We start from the raw sequence: 16,847 nt of genomic DNA on the forward strand, positions 1-16,847 counted from the left end.
TTTCGGCCGGCGCCGCAGTGCAGTGGCACTTCGCACAAAACACACTGGTCTGGGTGCCCTTAAACCGGCAATCTGAGATTTGGGAGGGCAGATTAGCATATCCATCTGATTAAACGGGACTTGGAGAGGGAGCCAGACCAGGAGATTCCTGGGAAGGGACGTTTGAGCTGGCGCGACAGACAAAACGGCGATTCGAAATGCTCAGGGTTGAGAGTTTCACTCCGGGCACAGCTGAACTCAGGACAGTGCAGCTTCGTGGGGGAGGGGCATCTGCCATTACCGAGGCATTCAGCCCCTACTGAGGTACACTCCTATTGGTGACAGCCTGCCGTTGCCGAGGCAACCCGCCATAACAGAGAAACTCTGCCGACAGGGCGGAGCCCACGACAGCAGGGCAGAGCCCATGGCAGCAGGGTGGAGCCCACGGCAGCAGAGCGGAGCCTCGGCAGGCAAATAGTGACTAGACCGCCTCCTAGCTGGGCAGGACAGTGCAACAGATACTCATAAAGAAAGCTAACTCCCTGAGACAGCGCATCTGAGGAAAAAAAGGGGCTTTATGAGTTCTGCTGCAGCAGACTTAAACGTACCTGCCTAACAGCACTGAATGATCAACGGAGCTCACAGCTCAGCACTTGAGCTCCTATAAAGTACAGACCGCCTCCTTAAGCAGCTCCCTGACCCCTGTATATCCAAAGAGTCACCTACAAAAGGACTGATCAGAGTGACATTTGGCGGGCATCATTCTGGGACAAAGCAGAAAAAGAAACTGGTAGCATCCCTCACTCTTCCACAGCTGCTACAGGTGCACCCCAGACAAGCAGGACCTGGAGTGGACCTCAGCAGTTGTACAGCAGAGGGGCTAGACTGTTAGAAGGAAAACTAAGTAACAGAAATACTTCATTATCAACAGTCTGGGCATCCACTCAGAGACCCAATCGAAAAGTCAGCAACTACTCAGACGACAGGTGGATAAAGCCACAAAGATGGGAAGAAACCAGCGCAAAAAGGAGGAAAACACCCGAAACCAAAACACCTCGCCTCCTACAAAGGACCAAAACTCCTCACCAGCAAGGGAACAAAGCTGGATGGAGAATGAGCGTGATGAAATGATGGAATCAGATTTCAGAAGGTGGGTAATGAGAAACTTCCGTGAGCTAAAAGAACATGTTCTAAATCAATGCAAAGAAACTAAGAACCTTGAAAAGAGATTTGAAAAAAGATTCGAGGAAATAACAAGAATGGACAACTTAGAGAGGAATATGAATGAATTGAAGGAGCTGAAAAACACAACACGGGAACTTCGTGAAGCATGCACAAGTTTCAACACCTGAATTGACCAAGCAGAAGAAAGAATATCAGAAGTCGAAGATCAACTCAATGAAATAAAACGAGAAACCAAAATTAGAGAAAAAAAGCACAAAAAGGAATGAACTAAGTCTCCAAGAAATGTGGGACTATGTGAAGAGACCTAACCTACATTTGATAGGTGTACCAGAATGTGACGAAGAGAATGAATCCAAGCTGGAAAATACTCTTCAGGATATTATCCAGGAAAATTTCCCCAACCTAGCAAGGCAGGCCAACACTCAAATGCAGGAAATACAGTGAACACCTCAAAGATATTCCTCAAGTAGAGCAACCCCAAGGCACATAATTGCCAGATTCACCAGGGTTGAAATGAAGGAGAAAATACTAAGGGCAGCCAGAGAGAAAGTTCGGGTCACTCTCAAAGGGAAGCCATCAGACTCACAGCAGATCTCTCGGCAGAAACTCTACAAGCCAGAAGAGAGTGGGGGCCAATATTCAACATCCTTAAAGAAAAGAACTTTCGGCTGGGCGCAGTGGCTCAAGCCTGTAATCCCAGCACTTTGGGAGGCTGAGGCGGGGGGATCACGAGGTCAAGAGATCGAAACCATCCTGGTCAACAGGCCAAACCCTGTCTCTACTAAAAATATAAAAAAAATTAGCTGGGCATGGTGGTGCGTGCCTGTAATCCCAGCTACTCAGGAGGCTGAGGCAGGAGAATTGCCTGAACGCAGGCAGCGGAGGTTGCGGTGAGCCGAGATGGCACCATTGCAAGCCAGCCTGGGTAACAAGAGTGAAACTCCGTCTCAAAAAAAAAAAAAAAAAGAAAAGAAATTTCAACCCAGAATTTCATATCTAGCCAAACTGAGCTTCATAAGTGAAGGAAAAAATAAAATCCTTTGCAAACAAGCAAGTACTCAGAGATTTTGTCACCACCAGGCCTGCTTTACAAGAGCTCCTGAAAGAGGCACTACACATAGAAAGGAACAACCAGTACCAGCCATTCCAAAAACATACCAAATGCTAAAGAGCATCAATAAAATGAAGAATCTGCATCAATTAATAGGCAAAACAGCCAGCTAGCATCAAAATGGCAGTATCAAATTCACACATAACAATATTAACCCTAAATGTAAATGGACTAAATGCACCAATCAAAAGACACAGACTGGCAAATTGGATAAAAATCCAAAACCCATCAGTGTGCTGTATCCAGGAAATCCATCTCACATGCAAGGATACACAAAGGCTCAAAATAAAGGGATGGAGGAAGATTTACTAAGCAAATGGAGAGCAAAAAAAAGCAGGAGTTGCAATTCTCATCTCTGATAAAATAGACTTTCAAGCAACAAAGATAAAAAGAGACAAAGAAGGCCATTACATAATGCTAAAAGGATCGATACAACAAGAGCTAACAATTCTAAATATATATGGACCCAATACAGGAGCACCCAGATATATAAGGCAAGTTCTTAATGACTTACAAAGAGGCTTAGACTCCCACACAATAATAATGGGAGACTTTAACACTTCACTGTCAATATTAGACAGATCAACCAGACAGAAAATTAAAAAGGATATCCAGGGCTTGAACTCAGACCTGGAACAAGCAAACCTGATAGGCATTTACAGAACTCTCCACCCCAAATCCACAGAATATACATTCTTCTCAGCACCACATCACACCTACTCTAAAACTGACCACATAATTGGAAGTAAAGCACTCCTCAGCAAATGCAAAACAACTGAAATAATAACAAACAGTCTCTCAGACCATAGTGCAATCAAGCTAGAACTCAGAATTCAGAAACTAACTCAGAATCGCACAGCTTCATGGAAACTGAACAACTGGCTCTTGAATGTTGACTGGATACACAATGAAATGAAGGCTGAAATAAAGAAAATTTTGAAACCAATGAGAACGAAGACAAAACATACCAGAATCTCTGGGACACATTTAAAGTAGTCTCCAGAGGAAAATATATAGCAATAAGTGACCATATGAGAAGAGTTAAGCAATCTAAAATTGACACCCTATCGTCAAAATTGAAAGAGCTAGAGGAGCAAGATAAAAAAACTCAAAACCTAGCAGAAGACAAGAAATAACTAAGATCAGAGCAGAACTGAAGGAGATAAAGACACGAAAAACCCTTCAAAAAATCAATAAATCCAAGAGCTGGTTTTTTGAAAAGATCAACAAAATAGACAGACCACTAGCCAGATTGATTAAAAAGAAAAGAGAGAACAACCAAATAGATGCAATAAAAAATGATAAAGGGGAAATCACCACAGATTCCACAGAAATTCAAACCATCATCAGAGAATATTACAAACAACCCTATGCACATAAACTAGTAAACCTGGAAGAAATGGATAAATTCCTGGACTCCTGTGTCCTCCCAAGCCTAAACAAGGAGGAAGCTAAAACTATGAATAGACCAATAACAAGGTCTGAAGTCGAGGCAGCAATTAAGAACCTACCTCACATAAAAAGCCCAGGTCCGGATGGGTTCACAGCCAAATTCTACCAGACACACAAAGAGGAGCTGGTACTATTCCTTCTGAAAGTATTTGAAATAATCCAAAATGAGGGAATCCTTCCCAAATCATTCTATGAGACCAACATCATCCTGATACCAAAACCCGGCAGAGACCCAACGAGAAAAGAAAACTTCAGGCCAATATCCATGATGAACATAGATGCAAAAATCTTCAATAAAATACTGGCAAGCCGATTGCAACAGCACATCAAAAAACTTATCCATCATGATCAAGTAGGATTCATCCCGGGGATGCAAGGCTGGTTCAACATACGCAAGTCTATCAACGTAATTCACCACATAAACAGAACCAAAAACAAAAACCATATGATTATCTCAATTGACGCAGAGAAGGCATTTGACAAAATTCAACAGCCCTTTATGCTAAAAACACTCAATAAACTCGGTATCGACGGAACGTATCTCAAAGTAATAAAAGCTATTTATGACAAACCAACAGCCAATATCATACTGAATGGGCAAAAACTGGAAGCATTCCCTTTGAAATCCGGCACTAGACAAGGATGCCCTCTTTCACCACTCCTATTCAATATAGTACTGGAAGTTCTAGCCAGAGCAGTCAGGCATGAAAAGGAAACAAAGGGTATTCAAATAGGAAAGGTGGAAGCCAAATTGTCTCTATTTGCCAACGACATGATAATATAGCTAGAAGACCCCATCGCCTCAGCCCGAAAACTCTGGAAACTGATAAGCACCTTCGGCAAAGTCTCAGAATATAAAATCAATGTGCAAAAATCACAAGCATTCCTATGCACCAATAACAGACTTAAAGAGAGCCAAATCAAGAATGTACTGCCATTCACAATTGCTACAAAAAGAATAAAATACCTAGGAATGTAACTTACAAGGAACGTAAGGGACCTCTTCAAGGAAAACTACAAACCGAAATCAGAGAGGACACAAACAGATGGAGAAACATTCCATGTTCGTGGTTAGGAAGAATAAATATCATGAAAATGGCTATACTGCCTGAAGTAATTTACAGAATCAATGCTATCTCCATCAAGCTACCATTGACTTTCTCCACAGAACTGGAAAAAACCATCTTGAACTTCATAAGGAACCAAAAGAGAGCCCGCATAGCCAAGCCAATTCTAAGCAAAAAGAACACACTACCGGACTTCAAACTATACTACAAGGCTACAGTAATCAAAACAGCATAGTATTGGTACCAAAACAGATATATAGACCAATGGAACAGAACTGAGGCATCGGAGGCAACACAACTTATTTACAACCATACAATATTTGATAAACCTGACAAAAACAAGCAACCAGGAAAGGATTCCCTGTTTAATAAATGGTGTTGGGAAAACTGGCTAGCCATGTGCAGAAAGCAGCAACTGGACCCTTTCCTGACACCTCACACTAAAATTAACTCCAGATGGATTAAAGACTTAAACATAAGACCTGGCACCATAAAAACCCTAGAAGAAAATCTAGGCAAAACCATTCAGGACATAGGAGTAGGCAAGGACTTCATGAACAAAACACCAAAAGCATTGGCAACAAAAGCCAAAATAGACAAATGGGACCTACTCAAACTCCACAGCGTCTGACGGCAAAAGAAACAGTCACTAGAGTGAATCGGCAACCAACAGAATGGGAAAAAATTTTTGCAGTCTACCCATCTGACAAAGGGCTGATATCCAGAATTTACAAGGAACTCAAACAGATTTACAGGAAAAAAACAAACAAGCCCATTCAAAAACGGGCAAAGGAAATGAACAGACACTTTACAAAAGAAGACACACATGAGGCCAACAAACATATGAAAAAATCCTCATCATCACTGGTCATTAGAGAGATGCAAATCAAAGCCACATTGAGATACAACCTCACGCCAGTTAGAATGGCGATCATTAAAAAATCTGGAGACAACAGATGCTGGAGAGGATATGGAGAAATAGGAGCACTTTTACACTGCTGGTGGGAGTGTAAATTAGTTCAACCATTGTGGAAGACAGTGTGGCGATTCCTTAAGGCCTTAGAAATAGAAATTCCATTTGACCCAGCAATCCCATTACTGGGTATATATCGAAAGGACTATAAATCAGTCTACTATAAGGACACATGCACATGAATGTTCATTGCAGCACTGTTTACAATAGCAAAGACCTGGAACCAACCCAAATGCCCATCGATGATATACTGGACTGGGAAAATGTGGCACATATACACCATGGAATATTATGCAGCAATCAAAAATGATGAGTTCGTGTCGTTTGTAGGGACATGGATGAATCTGGAGAGCATCATTCTCAGCAAACTGACACAAGAACAGAAAATGAAATACCACATATTCTCACTTATAGGCGGGTGATGAAAAATGAGGACACATGGACACAGGGAAGGGAGTACTACCCACTGGGGTCTATTGCGGGGAATAGGGGAAGGACAGCTGTGTGAGGGGGAGCTGGGGAGGGATAGCCTGGGGAGAAATGCCAAATGTGGGTGAAGGGGAGGAAGGCAGCAAAACACACCACCATGTGTGTACCTATGCAACCATCTTGCATGTTCTGCACATGTACCCCAAAACCTAAAATGCAATAAAAAAAATAAAAATAATAATAAAAAAGAAAGTAACTCTGGAGTCAGCTGGGCTACAGGGGAGCTTATCTAAGTCCTGAGAGAGGCCAGACCCAGCTGGAGCTTACTGTCAGCTAGCTGAGGCAGCTGCCGCCGCTGGCCTTAGGTGCCCCACACCAGCACAACATTCGTGGGAGGAGAGTGCATCTTGCTGGGGGTTCCCATAATCCCTTTTGGCTGCAAACCCCAGAAACCTCTCAGTAGCCTCCCCTCCTGTCCCATCTGCTTGTCCCAAGACCAGCAGGGGCAGGGAACTGGGATGAACTGAGCCCATGACTGTGTGGAGTAAGGTGACCCCCTGCACAAGACTGGGTTCCTTTGTGAAGGGAGGAGGGAGTGTGTTGGGGTGAGGGGCAGAGCAGGAGAATGGTCATGGGGCAACACCCAGTGACAGCTGCAACGAGTGCATGACATCTCACAGGGAGGCAGGGAGGCACAAGCCACTAAGCATGGAGCAAAAAACACTTCTGCACAGTGGGGAGAAAAATGTGACTTTTGTGATTTTTTTACATTTATGTTTCTAATTCCTTTTTTTATGATTTTGTTTTTTTTTCTTTATTATACTTTAGATTCTGGGGTACATGTACAGATCATGCAAGATTGTTGCATAGGTACATTCACAGCAAGGTGGTTTGCTGCTTCCAACCCCCCATCACCCATATTGGACATTTCTCCCCACGTTATCCCTTCCCACCCTCCCTTCCACTATCTCTCCCTTAGCTAACCCCTTGGACCCCAGTGTTTGATGCTCCCCTCTCTGTGTCCACGTGTTCTCATTGTTGAATAACTGCCTATTAGTGAGAACATGTGTTTGATTTTCTGTTCTTGTGTCAGTTTGCTGAGAATGATGGTTTCCAGGTTCATCCATGTTCCTACAAAGGACACAAACTCATTGTTTTTTATAGCTGCATAGTATTCATGGTGTATATATGCCACATTTTCTTTGTCTAGTCTATCATTGATGGGCATTTGGGTTGGTTCCAGGTCTTTGCTATTGCAAACAGTGCCACAGTGAGCATGCATGTGCATGTGTCTTTATAATAGGACAATTTATAGTCCTTTGGGTATATACCCAGTAATGGAATTACTGGGTCAAATGGAATTTCTATTTCTAGATCCTTGAGGAATTGCCACACTGTCTTCCACAATGGTTGAACTAATTTACACTCACACCAACAGTGTAAAAGTGTTCCTATTTCTCTACATCCTCTCCAGATTTTTTAATGACTGCCATTCTAACTGGCGTGAGATGGTGTCTCAGTGTGGTTTTGATTTGCATTTCCTTAATGACCAGTGATGATGAGCATTTTTTCATATTTTTGTTGGCTTCATGTATGTCTTCTTTTGTAAAGTGTCTGTTCATATCCTTTGCCCACGTTTGGAGGGTTTCTTTGTTTTTTTTTCTTATAAATCTGTTTTAGTTTTTTGTAGATTCTGAATATTAGCCCTTTGTCAGATGGGTTGATTGCAAATTTTCTTCCCATTCTGTTGGTTGCCAGTTTGCTCTAAGGATTGTTTCTTTTGCTCTACAGAAGCTCTGGAGTTTAATTAGGTTCCATCTGTTTATTTTGGCTGTTGTTGCCATTGCTTTTGGTGTTTAAGTCATGAAGTCCTTGCCTATGCCTATGTCCTGAATGGCTTTGCCTAGGTTTTATTCTAGGGTTTTTATGGTATTAGGTCTTATGTTTAAGACCTTAATCTATCTGGAGTTAATTTTACCATAAGGTGGCCGGAAGGGGTCCAGTTTCTGCTTTCTGCACATTGCTAGCCAAAGATAGAGCTTCAAAAGTGCTAAGCAATACACCATATAAGCCATGACCATATTAATAATGAAGCTTCTGGCATAATTTCAGCTTTTGGAGTCTTTTACACACCTCTTGTTAAGCTTTGAAATTAAGTGGGAAAACATTACCAGGGTTTGTTTTTTAGCTACATAATTGTGTAATCTACCAGTTTTTACTAGAATGTAGTAAGCCAGCATTTTTCTCTGGGTAATCAGTTTCTGTTGACCATTCGTTCCAAAGTTGTTCTTCAAGCTACATGCATTTCCAAATTCAAAGTGAATGGAAATGCTTGACCGGGCATGGTGGCTTAACACCTGTAATTCCTGCACTTTGGCCAAGGTGGGTGGATCACTTGAGGTTAGAAGTTTGAGACCAGCCTGGCCAACATAGTGAAACCGCTTCTCTACCAAAAATTACAAAAAGCCAGGCATGGTGGCAGGCACCTGTAATCCCAGTTACTCTGGAGGCTGAGGCAGAGAGTTGCTTGAACCTGGGAGGCAGAGGTTGCAGTGAGCTGAGATGGAGCCACTGTACTTCAGCCTGGGTGACAGAGCAAGATTCTTGTCAAAAAAAAAACAAAACAAAACAAAAAAAAAACCAACAAAAAACAAAGTTACTGCAAATGCTAGATGTTTGCATTCTGCCATAAAATGCCTCAGATATAAATGCCTTATCCAATTGTGTTTGTCAAAAGACTGTGATAGACAAAATATGCCATCACCTTGCTGGCTTCTTTTCCCCCCAGAATCCCAACTAAAGTGCTAGATTGAGGACAGCTGGTCTTGCCCACTGCCAGGAAGAGTGCATGGCTTCCCACAGTGTCCATTACCATTTGGGGTTCAGTGGAATTCTATAGAAATCGGTTGTTTTTCTGATTTTCCACTATTGGTCAGCTGTTCTTGTATTTTTTTTTTTTTTTTTTTGAGACAGAGTTTCGCTGTTGTTACCCAGACTGGAGTGCAATGGCATGATCTTGGCTCACCACAACCTCCGCCTCTGGGGTGCAAGCAATTCTTCTGCCTCAGCCTCCCAAGTAGCTGGGACTACAGGCGCGCACCACCATGCCCAGCTAATTTTTGCATTTTTAGTAGACACGGGGTTTCACCTGTTGACCAGGATGGTCTCGATCTCTTGACCTCGTGATCCACCCGCCTCAGCCTCCCAAAGTGCTGGAATTATAGGCGTGAGCCTCCGCGCCCAGCCTGTTCTTGTATTTTATCTTATACGTAGTCACACCTACACTTCCATAAACGAGAGTTTCTATTCTGATATTTGGTCAGTCTTAGCGTCATTTGGCTACAAACTGGTGCCTTCCTCTAACTGCATCCCGTGCGGCTCAATCCACAGCTGGTTGAACAGAGGTACAGCCTGGCAGTGTGACAACCCTAGGTGATGCTTTTCTGTCAAAGGACACCAAGAAGACACTGGCTACTAACACTGTCACAGCAGGGAGGTGCAGTGTCAACAGGGCTCAAAGGCTGGAGGCGTCATAAAGGGCGGGTGTGCCACGGGGGAGGAACTGAGGGGAATGGCTGTCCTTGTGACCAGCCACCTGGATTCTGTTACCTGACGTTGTCTGGAGGAGAAGCAAACCGTCTAACAGGAGGCAGCGATGCAAGTTGTAGGAAGGTGCCCACCGAATTGTGGCTTGCACAGGCAACAGAGCCCTGGCGCGAGGGCTGGCTGGGGACAGCGAAGCGAGGGACGCAGCTTTGTGGCCCCGCGTGCCTGCCAGTGTCGTCCCGGAGGCGGGGCCGCGCTCTAAACCCACAGGGCTGGGCGGGGCTGAAGATAGGTTTCCAGACCAATGTGAGGGGCTGCTCCCAGCAGGCGGTTTGGCCCCGGCAGCAGCTTAGCATCTGGGCCACACCACGCGGGCTCCCAGCGCTGTCCACCGCCCCTCCAGGAACGCGCTGGCCTCTTCTGCTGCGTGTGGAAACAAGGGAAACCCGGCCTCAAAGACTCTCATGGGAGAACACTTGCCAGGTCCTCTAGACGCCCCCACGCCTCACGTTTTCTCAGACAGGGTGTTCTGTCTCTCAGGCTGGCGAGCAATGGCTCAGTCATGGGTCAATGCAGTCTCGATGTCTCTCAAGCCATTCTCTCCTCTCAGACTCCCAGGTAGCTGGGACTACAGGCGCGCCACCTAGCCTGACTAATTTTTTTAAACTTTTTTTTTTTTTCGGTCTAGAGACGGGGATCACTCTATTGTCCAGGCTGGTCTCAAACTCCCAGACTCAAGTGATCCTCTGGCCTCAGCCTCTCAAAGTGCTGGGATTGCAGGGGTGAGCCACTGCTCCGGCCCTTTAGACTTTTGGCCTCCGTGCCACCCCTCCGGAATGCCCACCCCTAATCAGCCTTCTCTCTCTCCTCCAGCTAATGGCCAGGACACGGCCCCCTCCAACACCTCCTGCCCCTCCGCTGTTGAACTTCACACCCAAGTTTATGTCACTGCTCCGTGCCCAGGACCTCGGATGGCACCAGCTGACAGTGGCATCCCATCTCTACAATTTGAGGTTTCACCCATATTCACAAAGGACCAGGGGGTGCAGGACCTCCAACCCAGGCATCCATGTAGGTGAAGGCTCCCCTCTTCCTCTATCCACCGCTGGGGAACCCTGGTCGTTCATTTGGCTACAAACTGGTGCCTCCCTTTTACATGTGTGCCTATGTGTATGCTTGTGTATACACAAGCACAAGCATACACATAGGCACACATGTAAAAGCGCACACATACACACACACCCAAGCACGCATGCACACATTTACAGAAATACAAGCAAACATGCAAAGCATACAGATAGCACACACAACCACACACATCCAAGTGCACATACACCTAAGCACACATACAAGCACACACACAAACACATGCACAAGCATACGTGCTCAAGTGCACAGAAACACAAGCACATATGCACAAGCATGCACAGGCATAAGCACACACACAGCACACATGTACAAATGCACACGCACAACTGGACACAAGCACACACACAAACATGCACGAGTAGACAAGCACAAGTGCACACATGCAAGTACACAGATGCGAGCATACACATACGTGCACACACACAAGCACACATGCACAAGCACACATACACAAGCACAAGCACTCACACAAGCCCACAAGCACAAGCACTCACACAAGCCCACATGCACAAACGCACACACACAAGCCCACATGCATGCACAGAGACCTTCAAGGCGCTCCACTTAAAAGGAAGTCAGTCCGACTTCCTGCCTAGGTCCTGCAGCTAGAGCAGCAGAATATGCCCCAGGAGACTGCCCTTTCTGCTTCCCGGGCCTCTGGGCTCTCTGACAGTCCTGGGCCAAGCCTTATTATCCCTTAGTGTGGAGCCCAGTGCAAGTGCCGTCACTCACTGGAGGGAGCCCGGCCTCTGCACCTGTGTCTGCCAATAGAAGGGCCTTGTTCGCTGGTGGCTTTAGTGTGTGCACTTTTCCTCCATACCTGTAGGAAGAGCTGAGGCTTGACCAAGCCTTCCCTGTTTGTTTTGAGCACTGGTGAAGAGCAGGCCAAAGGGCCTGAGGCCCCATGTTGGCAGCTGCCTTGGGACTAGCAGGCACGCTTTGCAGGACGGGTCCAGTAGGTATAAAGATCGTTTGCACTCTTGGTCTTCTCTGTCATTCTTGAGAGAGCAGGCCATGACTAACCCAGGGACGGTCTATTCAGCCACGAGTTTGGGCCACAGACCCTGATTTGGAGCAAAGGGGGTTGCATGCAGATGGCCTGGGCAGAGGACATAGGCAGCCTTTGCTGATGGGTTTCTGGGCCCTGGGTCCTGTCCACCTCTGGTCATATGTGGATGTGGGTGAAGCCCCAAACTGTAGGGATGGAATGTAACTGCCAACAGGGGCAATCAGGTCCTGGGCAGGGGCTGTGACAGAGGCTCCTGTGTGAGATGTTAGACAGCAGTGGGGCAGGAGGTGATGGAGGGGCCGTGCACAGGCCATCTGTAAGAGGAGAGAGAGAGAGGCAGCTGGCAGTGGGTGTTCAGTAGGGGTGGCCACGGAGGCAAAAGCCTAGAGGCCCCCTACTCCCAGATGGCCTCCTAGCCAAGTCTTCTGAGGACCCCATTAACACCAACAGCCAGGAGTGAAAACAGTATGTAGGCTCTTCAAAAAATTAAAACTAGAACTGTGATATGATCCAGCTGTGCCACCACTAAGTATATATCCAAAGAATATGGAATTAGCATTTTGAAGAGTTATCTACACTCCTGTGTTCATTGCAGCATTATTCATAAGAGCCAAATTATGGAGTCAACCTAAGTGTTCATGAATAAATGAATGAATCAAGAAAATGTGGTATATATTCACAATGGAACACTATTCAGCCTTACAAAAAAGAAACGGAATCCTGTCACCTGGAAGACAATTAAGTACAATAAACCAGGTACAGAAAGACAAATACCACATGGCCTTACTTATGTAGAATCCAAAAAAGGAATTCACAGGAGCAGAGAGTAGAATGGAGATTGTCAGTGGAGGATGGGTTGACTGGGGAGATGTTGGTCAAAGGATACAAAAGTCCAGTTAGACAGGAGGTGTGAGTTCAAGAGCTGTGTTGTGCAACCTGGTGACTAGAGTTAACAACAATGTGTTATTTGAGAATTGCTGAGACAGCAGATTTTAAATGTTCTTTCCACAGCAATAAAAGTTTGTTAAGTGAGGATTGTGTGAATTAGTTGAACTTAGGCATTCTACAATGTATCCATATATTCAAATATCATATTGTACACATACATATATACAATTTTTGTCAATTAATAAAACCTCGATAATAGCACACCACTATGATATTGACTATTGAAGGTTATATTTTGAACATTTTCTAATAGCAACATTGTATGTTTTCTTCATACTTTATGTTACTTTATTCTGTTTACTGGGTTCTTATGAAATAATGCAACAAAAACAAAACACACCAACCTCTTTGTACATTTCTGGTAACACACCTACATAGTAAGTAATGTGGCCTTGCCCAAAGAGAGGTCTGGCCTCTTCCCTTGACTTCAGGGAGGTAAACCATGTCTTACCTGACAGAGTGTCCTTGTGTAGGGTGGGGCTGGTCACACTGGATCTAATGGTGAGGCTGCCCACACCTAACAGTCTCAGGGTGTGGGCTGATTATGCCAGAAATACCGATCATGTGATCTAGAGTAAGGGCTTTGGTCCCTTGACATGAGTTTGTGTACCTGATGACCGACTTCACTCATGAGAAATGATCAGTCAGTCAGTCAGTCACGTCTACATAAGAAAGTGCCGTTAAAAAATCTCTGGACAGCAGAGTGTGGGTGGGCTTCCCTGGCTGGCAACACTCCCAGTGTGTTGTGCATTCATGCAGGGAGGCTGACACATCTGGAGGACAGTGGAAGCTGCATTTGTAAATCTCCCAGACTCAGCCCTGTGGGTCTCCTCTTTTGGCTTATATGAGTTTGTATCCTTGCCCTGTAATAAACTATAACTGTGAGTATAATAGTTTCCACCGAGTTCTGTAGGTCCTTCTGTGAATTACTGTATCTGACAGTGCTTTCGTGAACTCCCCGAGCTTGCAGAGGCAGTCTCAGGGAATGTGCCACGAGACTTTGCAGTTTGGCTAATTCTGGGGAATACTCAGCAGCCAGTCTCCTGGCATACTAGTATTCTACACTACGCATCAGCATTAATCCATATGCAGTTAGACTTAGCTGCAAATTTTTGAAACATAATTAAAACACTTATGTGGTAAAATAAATACCAGCAGCTCTATGCATTGAGTCCTAACTAAATGCTAGGTACTGGACAAGTATTATTTGTTTGGTTTATCACACCAACCTGCGAAATACGTAGTTATGCCTAATTCTAAGGAAGAAGAGAAATAAAAAACTGAAAAAAAAAAAAAAACAAAAAACCAACAAACCCCAGTTGATTAGAATGCTACCCATACACTATTGGGAGAGCGTTATTTAACAGAATAGACATGGTGACTATGCTGTAATACATAGATATGTTTAAAAGTTGTTTCTTTCTTTTTTTTTTTTTTTGAGATGGAGTTTCGCTCTTGTTACCCAGGCTGGAGTGCAATGGCGCAATCTCGGCTCATCGCAACCTCCGCCTCCTGGGTTCAGGCAATTCTCCTGCCTCAGCCTCCTGAGTAGCTGGGACTACAGGCGCATACCACCATGCCCAGCTAATTTTTTTACTTTTAGTAGAGACGGGGTTTCACCATGTTGACCAGGATGGTCTCGATCTCTTGATCTCGTAATCCACCTGCCTTGGCCTCCCAAAGTGCTGGGATTACTGGCGTGGGCCACTGAGCCCAGCCTAAAAGCTATTTCTTAGAATGCTTTCTATACACTCTGTTGGGAATAGTTTTATTTCGGAGACTGGATATGGTGTTGACACAGTAATGCATGTAGTGTAAAGACATGTTTAAAGATGTTTCTTAGAAAGCTATGTATGCACTATGTTGATCAGTGTTAATTCCAGGAATGGATGTGGTAAGCACTCTGTAATGCATGTAGTGTTAAAAGACATGCGTTTACAGGTATTTCGAAGATGGCTACACATACACTATGTTGTGTGTAGTCTTCTTACAGAGAGCAGGTATGAATGCATGAAGTGGATGTGGAGACATTCATTTCACAGCTCTTTGTCATCATGCTTCTCATACACTATGTGGAGAACAGTGTTTCTTCGGGGAACGGATGGGCTAAAAGACACTTGTTTAAAAGATATTTCTTAGAAGGCTACTTGTACACTATGTCGCATATAGTGTTGTTTCAAAGAATGGATGTGATGACCACAAAATGCCTAGAGCGAGGTGCTAAAGACACATGTTTTAAAGCTGCTTCAGGGTATTCTACATACACACTATGGTAAGAGCAATGTTTTGGCAGTGATGTGATGACCTTATTGTAATGCACTTAAGGAATGCTTAAAGACAGAGGTATTACAGGTTGGGTGCGATGGCTCATGCCTGTAATCTCAGCACTTTGGGAGGCTGAGGTGGACAGATCACCTGAGGTCAGGAATTTGAGACTAGCCTGACCAACATGGCAAAAACCCGTCTCTACTAAAAAATGCAAAATTTAGCCAGGTGTGGTGGCACATGCCTATAATCCCAGCTACTTGGGAGGCTGAGGCAGGAGAATTGCTTGAACCTGGGAGGCAGAGGTTGCAGTGAGCTGAGATTGTGCCACTGCCCTCCAACCTCTGGAAAACAAGAGCTAAACTTCATCTCAAAAAAAAAAAAAAAAAACACCAAAAACATAGTTACTACAGATGTCTCTTGAACGTTACTTGTACATTATACTGAGAACAGTGCTATTTCAGAAAATGGCTGTGGTCACCACACTCCCTGAAACTAAAACGACTAGATGAGCACATTGGGGAAGATCTCTGTGGCACTGGTCTGGGCGATAGTGTTTTGGATATGATCCCCCAAAGTACAGAAAACAAAAACAAAATTAAGACAAATGGATTACATCAAACCAAAGGGTTCTGCACAGCAAAGAAAACAGAGTGATGAGATAGCCTAAGGAATGGGAGAGAGTTTCAAATGACTGAACAGGAGCTAATATCCCAAAATACCTCATGATTTATACCAGCATCCAGGCAACTGGCAGGTTAATATGATGACTTACAATAGGATGGAATCTTAGAACCTGTATACTCAGGGACAGTGTTGCAAACGAGGCTAGGATGCTGAGATGGGCCTGGTAAGAGGACCTGTGAATTCTCTTGGCCAAGGGGCGAGCGAGGTGGGGATGAGGGCCCTGCACTGTTCTGTCTGTGAATGTGGCTGACGAGTGAGTGAGGCAGGATTGAAACAAGCAGCCTAAGGGCTTTGCTTGTTCATATTTCTCCTGCAAGGAAAAAGCGGCAAGTCCTCAAAGCTGACACTGAGCCTTGAATAAATCTAAAGCAGTAGATGTTGGCATGTTTGAGCTGTGAGTGGCCAAGAGGCTGCTAGAAACTAAAGGGAAATGTGCTTTGTCAGTGGCGTTCTTACCAGCATGGAGGTGCCCATTCCCTCTCCACTCCCTAATCACCCCTCCACCAGTATCCAACTTCAAGCACCTTGGAAGATTAAGCTAAGTATGAATGGGCATTTGAAAGAGGGGAATAACACGTTGGACACAGGCACACAGCTAACTATCCTGTGTGGTCCCCTGTGGTGCAGGGGGAGCTCTAGGTGCAGGGTGGGTGGAAGTGCTGAAGACTGTAGGGTCTAGAATGATTGCCAATGGGCAGAAAAAAGTGAGTTCTGGATCCTGGGTGCTCTCCAAATGCTGCGATGCACACAAGAGAGAAAGCAGCACAACGCTTAGAGAAGTATCCCACTACCCAAACCCTCTCCCCACGCCAGCCCCTTCTGGCCCCTTGTGCCCCTGCGCCCCTGTGCCGGGGATGGTGCAATCTTAAGTTAGCCCCCGACTCAGACAGGTGTGAATCACCATGGTCTGTGCTTACCGAGCTAATGCTAAGGGTGCTTCATGGCTCTCTGCAGTAAATAAAAGATTTGTTTGGGTGACATATGACCAATGAGAGTTCTGTAAATATGGGTTTTAATGAACATTATGTGGCAATGAAGGCTCTTGTA

This window comes from Callithrix jacchus, chromosome 13, assembly GCF_049354715.1.
Source record: "Callithrix jacchus isolate 240 chromosome 13, calJac240_pri, whole genome shotgun sequence".
Taxonomy (NCBI): Eukaryota; Metazoa; Chordata; class Mammalia; order Primates; family Cebidae; genus Callithrix; species Callithrix jacchus.